The following is an 18,253-nucleotide window of genomic DNA, read 5'->3' as shown; positions in this document are numbered from 1 at the left end:
AAATTATTGATTTATTCGAAAATAATTTAATTTACTTCAAAATAAATCGCGTTTCTAATTAGCTGTCAACGGCTGTACATACAATTTATATGTATTCTCTATATAACTCATGCACGGACCGACACAATCGGCATAAGATTTGTTAGAAAAACCAAAACCATTATACGTAGTATATGGGTGTTGGAGTAGTATCGAACCGATTTTAGCCATTAACTATTATCATGCCACATATGGTACTAAAAAGATGTTCCCTGGAATCACATACAATCACCAATCATATGGAGCAAAATCGGCCAGATGTTCGAAAACCGTGGTAATAGTTATATGAGGACTGGATCAAATTTCGCCAAATCGTATCTATTTTAAGCACAAAGATATACTGTTATAAGTAAAACACGTTCTGTAATTTTCAAATTTGGCCGGTATAAAGTCTCCTGGAAGTTCGAAAATCTTTATATCTATAAGGTATATGAGGGCTCAAGAAAGTATTAACACGATTCACTCCATTTTTATTTTTGATACACAGAAATACTATTGCCAGCCTTTCCTGGCATGAATTTCAATTGTATATTTCACACATTGACCAATATTTTCAGTCAAAAGTCAACTATAGATATGTATTGACGGAAGAACAGACAGACAGTCACTCGGGTTCCAACTCATCTCGTCATCCTGATCATTTACTTATATATAACCCTATATCTATCTCGCTTAGTTTTAATTTATCCATGCATATAATTGTCAATTAAACCAAACGACCAAGACTTATATCTCGTCAGGCCAGGTATATATGTAGCTAGAGTTAATGTCTAAAACGCACTTAGACCTTTAGGAGGCTCAGACATCTTTCGGAAACCCTCGAACCATAGTCGCGATTATGCGATTCGTAAACAAAGTTTATTCGAATTTTCCTTCTAGCTCCTGACAGCTTCTAACATACTGTAGTCATTCTATGATACTCCCAGTCAGCTGGTATATCTGCCAATTAGATAGTGACCTGTTAGCAGTCCTACCAGGCTTCTTGTGTCATTCCTTTTGAATATTGACAGTAGGTATGTGTGAGCAAAACATTATTTTACCGTTGATTTTGAAGCCTGGCTGCATATAATAGTGTATTTCTTGTTGTAAGTACTAGTCTGTAAATTGTAATCTAAATCAAGTTCCGCTATTGTCGGTGTCAAGTCCATTCTTTAAAAGGAGCGCGATTGGACTCTGGAGTTTAGCTAGATTCGAGCAAATACTTCGAGATGTAGAATAATGAAGTGAAAAATACCCTCTTCAAGATCGGAATGCTCAAAATTTAAACCAAATCATCAAATGAGTGGAGGAAACAACAAAAGCAGTCACATTCCAAAGCACTTGCTAAGGTAGAAACCTACTATCAGTGATCCATTTTCGTTTTTGCTCATCTGCTTAAAAATTTTCAATATTAATGTCTTCAAATACATTGAAATTGAGGACCTTACGATTAACTTTTACGCCATGGGCGGAACCGGCGTATCGGATCACTATAGAATATTTTTATACTCTCGCAACAATGTTGCTAACGAGAGTATTATAGTTTTGTTCACATAACGGTTGTTTGTAAGTCCTAAAACTAAAAGAGTCAGATATAGGGTTATATATACCAAAGTGATCAGGGCGACGAGTAGAGTCGAAATCCGGATGTCTGTCTGTCCGTCCGTCCGTCCGTCCGTCCGTCCGTCCGTCCGTCCGTGCAAGCTGTAACTTGAGTAAAAATTGAGATATCATGATGAAACTTGGTACACGTATTCCTTGGCTCCATAAGAAGGTTGAGTTCGAAGATGGGCAAAATCGGCCCACTGCCACGCCCACAAAATGGCGGAAACCGAAAACCTATAAAGTGTCATAACTAAGCCATAAATAAGGATATTAAAGTGAAATTTGGCACAAAGGATCGCATTAGGGAGGGACATATTTGGAAGTAATTTTTTTGGAAAAGTGGGCGTGGCCCCGCCCCCTACTAAGTTTTTTGTACATATCTCGTAAACTATTATAGCTATGTCAACCAAACTCTACAGAGTCGTTTTCTTCAGGTATTTCCATATACAGTTCAAAAATGGAAGAAATCGGATAATAACCACGCCCACCTCCCATACAAAGGTTATGTTCAAAATCACTAAAAGTGCGTTAACCGACTAACAAAAAACGTCAGAAACACTAAATTTTACGGAAGAAGTGGCAGAAGGAAGCTGCCCCAGGCTTTTTTAAAAATTGAAAATGGGCGTGGCGCCGCCCACTTATGGACCAAGAAGCATATCTCAGGAGCTACTAGACCGATTTCAATGAAATTCGGTATATAATGTTTTCTTAACACCTTGATGACATGTACGAAATATGGCTGAAATCGGTTCACAACCACGCCTTCTTCCAATATAAAGCTATTTTGAATTCCATCTGATGCCTTCTTTGTATAATACGAGTATAAACATTAGGAACCAATGATGATAGCGGAATAAAACTTTACACAAATACGGTATTTGAAAAATATGTAAATGACGGATAATGAAATCTCGATTATCACTTTACCATGCGAGAGTATAAAATGTTCGGTGACACCCGAACTTAGCCCTTCCTTACTTGTTTCTATTGATGTCATACAGGCTGAACGATGCAAATCAAGTTTTTGTATGGAAAACTTATTTATTTGTGAATATATCTTCACGAAATTTCGCATATGGCTTTTTTTCGCAAAGGAGCTCCTCATTTGTTGGAAGCACCGATATCGGCTCACTGTAGCATATAGCTACCATACAAACTGTGCTCTTAAATATTAAGTCCTTGTATGGAAAACTTTTTTATTAGTCGAGTTGTCTTCACGAAATTTGAAATATATTTTTGTCCAAGTCAACGCTACAATTCTTGAAAAATATATTTATATCGAACCACTGTAGCATATAGCTGTCATACTAACTCTGCGATAAATATTATGCGCTTGTATGGAAAATCTTTTTAGTAGTCGAGATATCTTCACTAAATTGAGTCCACATTACTGCCTAAACTAACGGTAAAATCTACGAAGATTTTGTTCAGATCGGATTACTATAACATATAGCTGCCGTACAAACTGAGCGATCAACATCAATATCTTCTACGAAATATTTTCTATTTGTGAAGCATATTATAGCTTCACAACGAGGTACAGCCGTTGTGTAAATTTTTTCGCGATTTTTTTTTATAATTGTTGGTGTTGGTGTTGTGCCACTGTTGTTTGTCCCGAGAAATCTTTGTTAAATAAAGCATCGATTTCCAAAGGAAAAATCTACATTTTCAATTCTAATTTGTCACGCACAAACAAACGACATATGCAAATACACCGTACGCCCATTTTATTTGTTTTTGCACTTGCATGCATGCGCCTGATTTCATTTTGGTCGCACACTGCGTATACGTAATATATTATGCAACTGCTTTTTCGCCTAAGTGCGCCACACAAACATTTGCATGCATTGCGCCTGCAAGCACACAAACGCCAGGCACATAAATGCAAATACTAATACTTATATATCGGTTTAGACTAGAACCAATGTGGGTGTAAGCAGTCGTATGTGTGTTGTTCGTGTGTACAATGCGTGCATATCTAGTATAGCCTGCATTGGGGACAAGGATACTCCTCGAGTTGAGCGCATTGTGCGAATAGATTATGATTTAAATACACACATGCAGCATTAGTTGCGCCACAGCAGTAACGGTGCCACTAGCAGCAACGCTTTCAAAACCGACGAAAATGAAAAAAAAAATACAAATTCCATATATGTATATGTAGTATACAAGCAAATATAGTAAACAAATGTATTTAAACGCATCCAATACTTGTGTTCGTGTGTATACTAAAAATACACGCTGCGCACTGACCTGTGTGCGTGTGTATGTGGCACGAACTTTAGCACACTGCTGTGAAATTCATGACGTAAAGCGACGCAAGCGTGTGTTTGTGTATAGCGCTGTCTGCCTGCATCGCTCAATATGTGTGTAAAAATTACAAAAACAAAAAAAAAAACACAAAATGTTGGCAAGCAGTTTTCACATATGTAAGTAATAAATAGTGTGTGTGTGTGTGGGTGCGCGTGTCCTCACCTATCAACTGGTCAAGAGTCCTGCTCGGCAGCCTCGGGGCAACTCACTTGGTGTTGCCCACGTCACACATATGTATGTACACAGTTGCAGTTAGCTGTATAGCACGTTTTCACTTTTGCTTTCATTGATTTTACTTGACACGCAAGCATATATACGCATACACACTTATACACGCATACGCGGCCACGGACCCTGACGTATTAGCACCCGAAATTGGAAGTAGTGGAAACGAACGGACACTCGAGCGTGCTGCGAAGCGAGTTTCGGGCGTTCTTGTGCTTAAATTTTTCTGAAATTTCAGTTAGCCTTGTGGTTAGCTACTTTTTCGGGCTTTTTCTGGCCTTTCCTGTATTGCGTTGCTTTCACTTTCACTTTCACTTTTTGCCTTGCACAGTTATCCATGTATTTAACACTGTACAGCAAACACATATGTGCGCTTTTTTCGATATTACTTCATATCTTAATTTTGCAACACTTCATTGCCATTTGCCAGCACTACACACACGTTCACTTTCACTTGCCTTGCCACTGCTTTTGTGCTTTTCTGTTGTTTTCTGTATTTATGTTGCTGTTATATACACCGTTGTGCACCTGATAACTATCAACTGACACTGTCACTGACACGACGCGTTGCCTAAGTTTGACTGCGCTCCGTCCTTTTCGATTTCGCTCTTACAGCTCACGTGTCCACATCTCGACTGACTCAATTGATTCTGTGCGAATCCGCCAAAAACGCCACCACGCGTTGCTGTTGTGCCCTAACAGTCGCCCATTACAATTGTCGTTGGCGCTGTTAATGTTGCCTTCATGCAGCTGGGCTGCTCTGCAAAATTACGGGGATTTTTTCCACGGTCCGCGCAATGCGCATGCGCCAGTCGTGTGAGACATATTTCCCTGCGCTGTGCTGTGCCTGTACAATGTGGCCTTCCACTGTACGGGGAGCGTGTACTGAGCACAAGTAAGGCTGGTTAGTTGTTTTCTAATGTTGTTGTTGTGCTGGTTATGTCTTGTTGTTTTGTCGTGCGGCCAAACATGTGATTTCTCGCGTCATACACAAATGATATCTTATCACACAGTCAGAGGACGAAGCAGGACGTCAACAACTAGCATACATATAACTATATATATGTATGTAAGTATGTAAACACTATGTATCTATGTATACACTATATATCTAAGTATACTTCATTTATATTTGTAAGTTTGTTTGTCGGTATCTGCGGCGACAGCAACTCTGCTCCTGCACACATAAACGAAGGCCGATTAATGACTTTTTAAATTCTTCTTAAGCTTGAAATATTCGGATTTCATGCGCAATTATGATCGTCTTGCCATTAGTATGAATGAAATATTTGCCCCTCAGCTGGCAGGAGAGTGGATATGCTCACAAATCTATGTGTGGCTGTCAATGTTTATGGCATACAGGCTTTTGGTTGCGTATACGCCTGGGTGTGTTTGTGTATGATTGAGAGGTAATAGATCATATCAGCTAAAGCTGCCATAAAGAACCGTTTAAGAAATGAAAAATTAGCCACAAAATATCAACATACATATGCTTGTAAAAATAACTGTAAACAATTTATGCCCATTACTTGGTCAATTGCGCATATTTATTTCGGTTATACAAAAACATACAATTTTCAAATTTATCATTATGATCAGAAATATATGTACATATATTTTTTTTTTGGCAAATTGTATTACATAAATCAATGGCATGGTTATCATAATCAAAGTGCACAATACAAAGACACGCCAAGTCGTTCACTGCCCTTTTGGTTTGGCTATCACAGCCTTTGGCTGGGGTAATCTATTGCAGTCACACTCCTGGCAGCCACAAAGGCTAAAGGTGCTTGCAACATTTTAGTTCAGTTTCTTTATTATTTGCTTTGCTTTTCTTTTCACGTTTCGTCCGTCTGTTTGCAAGCATTTCAGCAAACACTTTCTTTTTCGCTAATATAGCCTTTTTCGTCTCTTAACTTGACAGAAGTCACAAGTCAATGATTTCTTTGCTGAAGTTCAAGGTCGTTTCGATTTAACTGTCTGTTGCGCAAGAACGCGTCTATTTCGTTTGCTTTGATTACTTACTGAGCATACAAACATTCGCCTTTCGAAACACACTTTTAGGATAAAGCATGAAGAAACAAGTGCTTGAGTGTGTTTGATTGCGGAGGACATAACCTCATTTTTCACACTTATTTGGATAGAATTTGAAGGATATATAAATAGAAAATATTATATCAGACATTGAAGTAGTTTTTCGTCTTACACTTTTCTTTTTGTTTCGAAAGCTATAATTGTTGATTCAAATGACATGAAATGATAAGTGTGGACCAAATTATAATATTAAATGAAACGAGATATAATGTTAACTACCGTTATACCGAAGCTAGTATACCCTCTCTACGTGAATTTCTTATTGCATAAAAAAATTATGTTTGTTTTGATTTCGATCGGCCAGTTTTTATGTAAGTTGTATGCTATGGTAGAGGTACTTAAGGCAGAGTAATGTATTCATTCTCTTCTTCCTGGTGACTTGCTTTTCATCCAACACTGGGAAGGGGATTTTTTTGACAGCAAGAGGCAGCGAAAGCCGGAGTTCGGAACCTAACACAATCCCAATTCGTATCTCTCCCAGGGAGTGACTGCTGCCTAATATACTGTACATGACTTAGTTGTGTCATGATTTGAGCTGAGGCTTCGCTGACACTTTCCATTTACCAGATGACTGACACAAGCGTGCTGTCAAATTTTGCACCGAAAAACTACCGCCAAGTGAAGTTTTAAAATTTTCCCTTATATTTGTAAAACGAGAGCTTTGAAGATTTACGTACTCAGAGTCTTCTATGCACTATGTATGTATAAGTCAGACAGTACGGACTACGGTCGTGATGGAATCGGATCACATAACTTCTAAAGCATTCGTGTCCACTCAGTATTTGGGTTAGGTGGAAGTCCAGGTCACCATGTTGTCTATCTGTACACGAATGGATGTCCGGGATTTGTATGTGGATCCACCGTAGTTTGGATGAGGTTTGCCACCGATGTTGCCTCATTGCGATGCTTTTGATTCTCTCCTCTTTTTTTACGCCTACAAACGGCTTTGATAGCTCGTTCAATCGTGCGAATTCGTCTCCTGGATGTGAATGGGCGACATACTAGCTAGAATTTCAGCAGCATCGCTTTATCGTTCGGAAAGCACTTGTCACTCGAATAGCAATGAGTCTATGCACAGCGTTTATTTGTTTTGCATATGCACTTATACTACACTCCCTGTATATATCTTCTTCTACCATTGCTAATGAGGTACCTGGCGGTAGATATAAAGCGTTAGGGGAAAAGGTTTTTTGAAAACAAAACTCTTTATGTAGATAAATAAGGAAGAAAAGCGGAATGGCCATCAGCCCCAATGACTTTCGGAGAAGTCGCTGCTACCACCGGCGACCTCACCGAGTATAGTTGCAGTGTCTTGCATCTGTAAATCCCGCTTTGCAACGTAGAGGCTCTACAGTCGATGAGGATGCGTAGAAAGTGTCAATACCACTGAAGAGAAGAAAGAAGAGGAAGTTTTGTTACCTTCTTGGGAGGATGTCAAATGTGTTTTGTCTGTGGTAAAGTCTACGCCGAGGGAAAATGTACGTAAAGAGGGGTAGAAAGCTGAAAGGCTTACGGCGAAGCCAGACGAAGGAGAAAAATAATTATATGCGCCTACAATAGAGACAAACTTTTATAGGCACACATGCCTATACGAATAGTATATCCACTGTCTTGACTCCTAACCTAAAATATAGAAAGAGTTCTAGAAAATAATGAATATGTTCTGGTCGTCTTTCTATAAGTGGAGCATTCAACAATGTCTTGATAACGCAGAGGTTGACAGTCTGGAAGTCGTCCGGACAGAGCCTGCCATGATAGCATGAATAAAAGCTCTACTGAGCTGCAGGAGGATTAATGCGGAATAGAAAGATGCCTGCTATATAGTGACAGGGAAGTTCTTAGACACAATAAGTAATAAGCAACAGACGTAAATGCCTATAAGACGAATATGGTACTCATTACAAGGAGGTAGAAAATCTCGACACGGAAATCCGAGCCGCTCAACAGGTTTGAGATAACAATTAATGAGCATCCCAAATACCTGGGAATAATTTTGGACAACAAATTTGTAAGGAAACTCAATGTAGAGATTAGAGTGAAAAAGGCCAGTGGTGTCTTGTCTGAATGTAAGAAGGTGCTAGAGTCTGCATGGGGCCTATCATCTGGCCTCATGAAATGGCGGTACATAATTTTGCTTAACTGTGCTTTGGTGTGGTGGATGGTTGCCAGCAAAGTCTCAGATAGATAACCGTTGGAGCCGATATAGCGACTAGCTGTTCTGCATAACGGGAGCGCTAATAATCACTAGGCTAAACTAGAAAAAGTACTCAACCTAACACCAATCGACATTATAGTAAAAAAACTCGGCTGCAAAATTGACGGCGATAGATGACTTCTTCACAAGGACCTACGGGAATAGCTCAATAAGTGGGTAACCGCCTCAATGAAATAGACCACATATCCTCATGCTATATTTGGAACAGAAAGTTTGAAGTCACACTAAACGAGGGTGGATGAAGCAGTAGTATATGACTCGCCAGCATGACTCACAACATTAATTCAGACGGAGTAAAAATGGCTAATGTTCGGGAAGCCGGATTACATTGCTCGGAGGTGGATTTCCCTTCAAACCTTCGGTATACTGAAGTATATTCAAGCTGTATATGTACTGGGTTCCAGTGCATTATACACATAGTTGACGAGATTGTCAAAAGTGACATGCGCTTGGTTACCGAACGAGTACAAGATTTACGAAAGTCACTTAAAACGATACATAAGGAAATTTCCGAAAAAGCTTACAGACGAATCAGGGCGAGATTAAATGCTTTTAATAAGTAGGCGTGGCGAGCTGAGTCGATTTAGCCATGTCCGTCTGTCAGGCATCGCTAAAAGCTTCAAACATATTGCTCTGGCTTATAGCTGCATAATATAGATATTCCTTTATGTGAAGGGCATAATGAGCAGCAGAGATAAATTGAGAAGGTACAATATCCTATAAGAGTTTACAGTTTCTAGCGTACGCCGATGACATCGATATCATCGGCCATAACAATCGAGTCGTGTTCTGCTTTCTGCAGACTGGAAAGGAAACGAAGCAAATGGGTCTGGTAGTGAACGAGGAAAGACGAAATATCTCGCGACTTGGCTTCTACGTCACTGTTGACAGTCATAACTTCGACTTGTAGATAGTTTCGTCTATCTTGGAACCAGCATTAACAGCAACTTCAGCCTCGAAATCCAACGCAGAATAACTCTTGCCAACAGGTGCTACTTTAGACTGAGTGGGCAATTGAGAAGCAATGACGTCTCTCGACGAACAAAGACCAAACTCCATAAGTAACTTATTATTCCCGTGCTGCTATATGGTGCAGAGGCATGGATGATAACAACATCTGATGAGTCGACCTTAGGAGTTTTCGAGAGAAAGGTTCTGCGGAAGATGTATGGTACTTTGCGTATTGGCAACAGCGAACATTGGCATAGTAGAGAATTAGAAGAAGAATTAGAGTGAATTAAGAGACAGCGGCTACGCTGGCTAGGTCATATCGACAGAATGGATGAAAGCACTCCAGCTCTCAGAGTTTTCGAGTCTGGGGAAGCGAAAAAAGAGGAAGACTTTCACTGCGCTGAAAAGTCCAGTTGGACAGACAGCTTTACAACATGCTTCTGATATATCCTAACCATAATTTATATATTCGCTGAGCCCATGGTAGTGGAAACCGGAAGCCAGTTGCAGGTCTTTAAAAGTGTCGAATTGATAAAATTAGAGTGACGAAGGCGATGAGTCACGAGAAATTTATTTTCATATTTACATTCGCTGTTTCATCCGCAATGTGAACACAGAAAAAACGGAAATGAAAATGATGCAACGTCACTTGGAAAAAACAATACATTACACCACAAGCGTGCGCACACATACACAAGGACGACAAATGAGTGAATTCGTGCGTATTTCAGCAACAGGAATAAACCGCATCGAAGGGTGAAACAAATCTCTCGGGCAAGCGCGGGAATTATCATGGCGTATACTAGCTAATTGAATTAGCGGTTTGAAGCCCAAAGGATAGCGGAAGCAATGCCAAGCGCACGTGCCGTTACAACAAACCCCATATGCATGAACGCAATTGTGTGGGAGTTTTAGATACCGATAGAACACAAACACATGTGCGCCCGTAAATGCAATGAGCCACAAACGCCATATAAGTGTATTTGGGCATGTTTGCTCACATTCCGGTGTATTCCACAAATCCTGCAAACGCATTTGCGCTTCTCCCCTCCTCCTTATCAACATGTGCATGCAAGCGGAAGTAATTGCCTTGTTCATACCCACCACCCACAATCGTTGTTCCAACCTACATACTGTCGCGCAGCTGAGCCCATAGGCAAGTTAGGCGTAGCGCGAGCAGAGCGAAGTCCTTGCTTGGCTTCCGTACAACAGTTGCATTGACAACCGTTACTAAAACCTCAAACGTATTTATTAAACACATTTTGAGTGATGACTTTACCATTATTCCGAGAACTGACATCAAAGTGTGCACAGTGGATACCCAGCTCTAAGAGATAAATCGTTTGTACTGGTGGATCCAGTCAGCCAGCTTTCAAAATTAAGTATGCTTATGCTAAATTTTGTCCACCTTTTCGTAACTTTTTATACTCTCAACAGAGTAAATTAAGTTTGCCACGAAGATTGTAACACGCAGAAGGAGACGTCGGACATCCTTTAAAATATACCATAAGTATAAAAGAATAAAAGGAGAGAGAGCTGAGTTGATTTAGCAATGTCTGTCTGTCTGCATATACAGAAACTATACCTTAATTTTTCAGATATCGTTCGAAATTGTGCTCTCGCTAAAACTGATAATTTGTCGAAACGTCCGATAGCATATAACGGGTTTTTCAATAAGAGCTCTTTATTCCAGTGAAAGTTCATTCGATGCCATTATGTATGAAAATCGATTTCTTTTGCATGGCCAATATGAGCGCGCTTTCAGAAGTTCAGACGCTGAACCCAATTTTCTACGATTTTCGAGCAGAAATCAGCCGATACTCCTGCAATTTCACGTTCGATATTCGTACGAAGTTCATCAATCGTCGCTGGCTTGTTCGCATACACCATAGATTTGACGTTGACCCTCAGGAAAAAGTCTAATAGCGTCAAATCTCACGACAGAGTCGGGCAATTGACTGCGCCATATCGTGAGATAACACGTTCACCAAACTTGGTTTTCAATAAATCGATTATGACAATCGCTGTGTGGCTTGTAGAGCCATCCTGTGAGAACCACATATTATCCTAGTCCATATCGTCCAATTCGGGCTAAAAATATTTTATTATCATTGAGCGGTTGCGATTCTTATTCACAAAAACGTGACAGTCTTGATCATCACGGAATAAGTACAGCCCAATGACGCCGTCAGCCTATAAACCGCACCAAAGAGAAATGACAAAAGGCAGGAAATGTCAGAAGACCGATAGAGACAGCAAAAAATTTGGCATGGATTATTGCCTAAGGCGTTGGCGCAATCTTCGAAGTTTTTTTTCAGATCGGACTACTATATGATATGCTACACAAAGTCAACGATCAAAATCATGGAAACTTTTTTTGGAAACTGCTTATTTGTGAAGAGTGTTGTTGATTTGGTCCAGCCGATGTTGACGTTTTTTCTTGTTGTGAATACAAATAATGGCAGACTAGACTACTCCGAATTAGTGCTATGTATTAGCGTATTTGGTTTAAACTTTATGTTGATTTAACTATCGCTTTAACAAAAACTAATACCATCAGGCCATAAGCTCCGGTAAAACACAGGGTAGTATTTCGGGGTAACAGTGAAAAACTGCCATTGAAATTGTGTCCTCTTCAAGCAAGAAACTAAGCATTGTTATCTTTACTTCCGCCACATCAATTCCCACATGCTTTTGCAGCTTTAAATTTTTATTTGCTCCGTAGCGGTATTAGTGCCAGCCGAGGGGGCAAATTGGCAAATATGATGGATAAAGACGGTTTATAATTTTTGAGAATTGTGAGCACAAATCATTGATTTAGTGTAGTCAAATAAAGCGAATTCTTCACATTCGTTATATGTATATTTAAGGAGAGGAAGAGCTAAGTTCGGAACAAAGCAAGTGTTCTGCTCGAAGTTGCGATGCTAAGTGCAATTTTTAAACTGTAATAATTATAAAGAAGTCAAGATCATGCTGCAAATAAATGAATTTGTTCCAGTCATTTCTGATATATGAAATTTCTCATAGAAAAATTTTGCAGTTATATATATATTAGTGTGCTGTTGGCTGCTTTCAAGTCTACTTAATCAATGACAAAAGTACTTCAGATAAAGTCGTGAAGTCATCGAAACATTGCCTAATGTGAGTCGTCTACCTACTCCCGAAACGACCATCACTTTGGATGCATTTACAAATTACGACTACGTCGAAAACGCCAAAAGCTATTCTATTTCAAATGGAGTACCGCAAGTCTTGTTTTTAGGGCTCTCATATGTGGACGACTTATAAAGAAATAATGGGCGCATAAGCTGGCAAAATGTAAAACTGAAGTCTAGACCATAAACAAAAGGAGCTAAGTGAGAAGAAAGGATCAGCAACCTCGCAACTGAAATCAACAAACGGTTACAAACCTCATTCAAAGGAAGGTGGACGCTAGAGTCCCGCTGCTACTAGAACAGCCGTTGCAGACTGAAGACGTATTCGCTGATAGATAATCCGCCTCCATTGCTAGCTAGGTCAAAGAGGACTGAATTTACAAAATAAGAGGTTGAGTGCCACCCGCTCTGGTATCCATAGGGAGGGTCCTTAGAGCCACCCTCTCACAGCCATGGTCTATGATCTCCTTGGAGTCCTTGAGATGATCGAGAGCCTTCCCATTAAGCAATAGGAGCGCTTGCCGATAATGTTCCTCGGTTCACTTGAGCTATATAACCCGTGAATCGGGTGTAGACAGCGGGGTTACAGTACCTAATAACCCTAAATAAATAGAAGGTTCTAAATTTTTCCTTCAGGTGAAGGGTTCAGCTTCACAAAAACCGCAGAAATGGCAGCAGCTATCTTTTTCCACTCTTCATGGGAGATGATACCATCGTCTCTACTGTGGTGGCATACTGCAAGTTCAATGGAATACCCTCGCTTGGCGATTTTATTGACGTTGGGGCCTTTTAGCAAAAGAAAGGCTTCTACTTAAGTGATCTTTGCCCACTCAGCACCCTTATGGCCCACTCTAGCGAAATGCCTGTTCAGCCTTTCTGTCGTTCCGACTTCTAATTTTTTACTAGTGTGTTCCCCTTCCTGTTTGTGTCATTGTACCAGTAGTGTTTTCAAAAGAGATTCCTCTTCTAGTATTGGTTATTCTGCCGTGTACAGTTACCCTAGTTTTGTTTGAAGTCAATGGATTTCTTGCATCTTACCAAAGTACTTTTCTTTCCTAGTGGGACTAATGTAGGTGTACCCGAAATAGAGGCTGCATCGGAATCATTAGTAGCCTTGGCGATTGATGGTTCCGTCACTCTGGGTACTACACTTTCACGAATATATCTGGGTGTGGCTTGTGAATTGCGGTCACTTCTCGACTACCTTTTTTCTTAATTTGTTTTTAGTGTAAAATTCATAGTTAAATGGTCCTGAGTTTGCTTCTCACGAGGTCAAAGCAAGGATTGACACACACCCTTATGGTGTAGTGTTTTAATAACGGATCAACGCCAAGATGGAGTCTTCTCAACCGCCACTTACGAGTATTACACTACACTTACTGACGACGGGAAGGGTACAAACTTTGAGGTCTGATATGTTTTTAATGGAACGGTGGCAGTTTCGACATTAGCCTATCAGCCATTTTTGTCAAGTGTCACCTAGCGTATTTACGAAGCAGAATAACGCATATACCAGCCCAGGCTTAAAACAGAAATCCAAAACAAGACCGTAAGTTATTGAGCGTTATCCAGGATGCATAAATAAACAAAACTAAAACACGAAATTTTGTAAATGAAAAACGAGAAAAACGTTAACTTCGGTTGCACCGAAGCTAAATACCCTTCACAGGTGCATTTCTGTTAGTAACTATGTGTTCAGTTTGTATGGAAGCTATATGCTATAAATAACCGATCTGATCAATTTCTTCGGAGATTACATTGTTGCCTTAGAAAATAATCTATACCAAATTTGGTGAAGATACATTGTCAAATGTGAAAGTTGTCCATACAAGTATTTGATTCCGATCGTTCAGTTTGTATGGCAGCTATATGTTATAGTGGTCCGATATCGGCCGTTCCGATAAATGAGCAGCTTCTTGAAGAGAAATTGACGTTTACAAAATTTCAAAACGATATCTTAAAAACTGCGGGACTAGTTCGTATATGTATATACAGACAGACAGACGGACATGGCTAAATCGACTCAGCTCGACATAGTGATCATTTATATATATACTTTATGGGGTCTGCGACGATTCCTTCTGGGTGTTACAAACTTCGTGACAAACTTAATACATATACCCTGTTCAGGGTATAATAAAGGTATAATATTGGAGGTGTGGCAGGTGTATTGACACTCTGCTTAAAATACATAGCGGCATCTTAAATTTCTTCTGAATTTCTATTTTCAAACTAAACAACTTGTTTGTTTGTTTATTTCACTGAACAGCTGTACAAACACACGTACATACATATCGGTATATCACTGTAATACATATTTATATGTATGTACGTATGCATGTATATACACGAACTTTTATTTTCACCAAACAGCAGCACCCAAGTATAACTCAAGCGTACATACATATGTATGTGTCTCAAATCTCCAAATGTTAACCAAGAGAACCATTGTAGACAAGAGCATAAACGTTGGCACGAGAAGAGAGCACGCCATGGTGAATATAAAAATCCCATTATATCAGTAAAGCTGTGATAAGCTGCTTTTCCACCCTACAAAACCAGAGAGTGGTATTTGTGATTCACTTTGAGCAAATAAACAAATTGAAAATTATAAAACACTATAAAATGCTTGGATGAATTATTTCTACTAAATGTGAATTACAAGCGTCTGTGGTGAGAGAAAACTCAACTTAAAATAGCTGCACCTATGCTCTACTTGCTTGTGTTGCTTGACACGCACAACGACGGACGGTGGGGCCTCATTCGCAAGATGACATTACCTATGTATGTATATATGTATATACAAAGTGTATGCTTTAATAATATACATATGTATGTATTTATGTATGTATTTAGATAAACGTAAGACAATCTTTTGGGGCGTTGTGCGGGTACACGGTGAATGAGCATTTGGCTCAGTAGGTTTTTGTGTCAATACACCCGCTGTCAATGGCGCTCGAGTACTACAGATGTGCTGAGTAGTAGACTGCTCAGGCTGAGGAGCCGCCTTGCGGATTCATGAATTCATGAATTCACTGACAACTGTGACCTTGAATCAGTACTATGCGCTGGGCTGACGAACTGCCTGCTACACACAGAGTCAGAGAGAAAGTAAAGCGCAAAAGAGAAGCGGCCAATTACTTGTGTAAGTGATACACAGAGGCAGTTCGGCCAGGAGTGGCAAGTCGCAACAGTCGGGCCTTCGAGGGCCGACTGTCAAGGGAGCAATTGTCTTCAATAATTTAGCGCATGTAATAGGTATGCCATATGAAGTAACAAAGTGAATTGAAAGTTGCAAGAAATGTTGGCCACCAGCGGGACCTTATGTTGGCACGCGGGTATGTATGTAGGTCTAAGTTGGCCATTGTGCGCCAAAAATACAAGAAAACTTTAACAGAAAATCAGCATTTGCACAATTCCTGCATTCTGGGCCTGTGTTGGCGCTTTTTAACTACGAATGCGCCGTTTGGCAGAAAGCACGCTCCAAACTTTAATTGTGACTTTTTTGTGCTGCGAGTTTGGGCCACCGAGTGTCCAAATTGGCCTTATACGTTTGTACTCGTATATATGCTCGATGAATATGGCGGCATTTAGCGAAAGTGAAATCAACTTTCGAACACGGTTCGCAACAAAGCGCGCTGACACAAATTTGCGAGAAAGTTTTTAAAATGTTTTTGCAATCAATGCACAAACTAGAACACGATGATTACTTTAAGTAAAAGATTTTGTGATTCTGTGCCATTCTAGGCCAACAGTGAAACGAAATGTTGGCGCAACAACAACAACTGTAGAACATAGAACAGTAGAATGAATGAAAGCGAATGGCGCTGTGACATAGGATATGCGGAAATAAGAGGCTACGATTGGCGGCAGGGAGGCGTAGCAGGCATGTTTTGTTGCCAATAATGTCAACAGAACGGAAAACAGTGCGACTTACATGTGGCGTTTGCCAGCGCAAGCGGAGGCCTAATAGGGCGCAGCCCAACAACAATGCGAGAGCTCATATATTCGCTTTCTGTGCCAACACACAACTCAGGTTGGAGTCGAATGGGCCCGCAGCGGGCAAACCAATGCGCTAAACAGCAAGTTGTTGGATTACTTTTTTCCACATTGCCACATTTATGTGCATACGAGTATATTGTGAGAATATGTGTGACATGGCAGTGAGCGTGTGCATGCATGATTTCGAGCTGCATTTATTATATAAAGAGCATGCTTGCTCTTGCTAGGAAAAAAGGCGCATACATGCTTACAAATATGTCAGCTGCTTTAAATGGACAAAGATGGAAAAAAATATTCCTGAAATATGTGTAAATGTATGGTATATGTACACATGTAACTAACGTTGAGCTCTACTGATTCGTACTATTAGTGAAATTACTTTTTGGTTGGCTTCCAAGTGGAACATCGAGGCTTTGCTTGATTACTTACCACAAATAGATGACTGCCATTTCGGATTATTTATTAATTGCAATCTGCATTTTTAATATAAAGTGGTAAAGAGTGGGGTGGGGGAGGGGGGTTAAGTGTCTGTTGAACTAAAAGTGATATTTTAATATGTATACAACGGGTGATCCAAGTAGAGGTACTTTTTTCAGTAGTCTTTTCATGACAGATCACAAGTGAGTCGTGTCAAGCTGGCATGTTATTTTTGTCATTTCTTCGTGGAAAATCTTATGCCTGTACAACGTTTACAAGTCATGTAACTTTATTACGAAAATTCACGCTCTGCAATGAATGTGTTTCGCGTGCCTCGCTCAACTTATGGTTAACATAATCTCTTATTGAGCATACTATTCGCACTGCCATCACTCATCTTGAGACTTTGTATTCATTATTGGATAATATTCGATCGAATAGACCACGCCCAGCATGCAGTGAAGAAAATATAGCAGCCGTAGCTCAAAGTGTACACGAAGACCATGAAGACTCGATTCAGCGCCGTTCGTAGCGACTTGGAATGAAGTATAGAACGTCTTGGCACATTTTACGTCGAGATCTTAAACTGAAACCGTAGAAAATACAGCTTTAACAAAAACTGAAGCCGCTCGACCTTTCCAAGCGACATCGCTCCACTTTATGGGCTCCTGAAAATTTCCAAGAAGATCCGACGTTTTTGAACCATTTCTTGATCAATAGGTATGTAAACAGGCAAAATTGTCGCATTTGGTACAAAGAATGACCTAAAGAGATTCAAAAGCTGCTATTTTATTCAGAAAAAACAACAGTTTGGTGTGATTTGTTAGTCGGTGGAATCGTATGTCCATATTTCTTAAAAGATGATGGCCGTCATGATAGCATCATCTCGAAGACATTTTTCAACAAAATGGCGCTTCCCACACATCGCATCAATGAATGGATTTGTTGAGAGAGTAGAATACTTTGTTGAGCAGATAATTTCACGTTTTGGGCCGGTCGATTAGATCGTGGCACTCAGAGGATGGACCATCTGAGGCGCAACCGCATCAAGCTTTTCAAAAAATAAATGCTTAAGAATGTTCTTTCGAATGATAGTAAGCATTCCCCATTAGCCTAAAATTTTGTGTGTTTTTTCGATAAAAAAGTAGGAAACCTCGAAATGGATCACCCTTTATTCTAAGCAATAAGAGATGCCTATGAAATAATAAATTATTAAGCGGAGCTTAAGCATGCCATCGATATAAGCAAAAAACAAAAA

General features: G+C 39.9%; 1 protein-coding gene across 4 annotated transcripts in view; it reads right to left on the bottom strand.

The window, feature by feature from the left end:
- The window catches only part of LOC120777186, a 181,052-nt gene extending 176,282 nt beyond the window's left edge, over window positions 1-4,770 (bottom strand). For all 4 annotated transcript variants that reach the window (XM_040108352.1, XM_040108353.1, XM_040108354.1 and 1 more), the window contains exon 1: window positions 4,099-4,770. The gene's annotated coding sequence lies outside the window, so the exon portion shown is untranslated. The remainder of the gene's footprint in view (window positions 1-4,098) is intronic.
- Window positions 4,771-18,253: the final 13,483 nt, after the last annotated feature.

This window comes from Bactrocera tryoni, chromosome 5 (assembly GCF_016617805.1).
Source record: "Bactrocera tryoni isolate S06 chromosome 5, CSIRO_BtryS06_freeze2, whole genome shotgun sequence".
Classification (NCBI taxonomy): Eukaryota; Metazoa; Arthropoda; class Insecta; order Diptera; family Tephritidae; genus Bactrocera; species Bactrocera tryoni.
The sequence above is the reverse complement of the archived record's forward strand: the minus strand, read 5'-3'. Positions and strand labels throughout refer to the sequence as shown.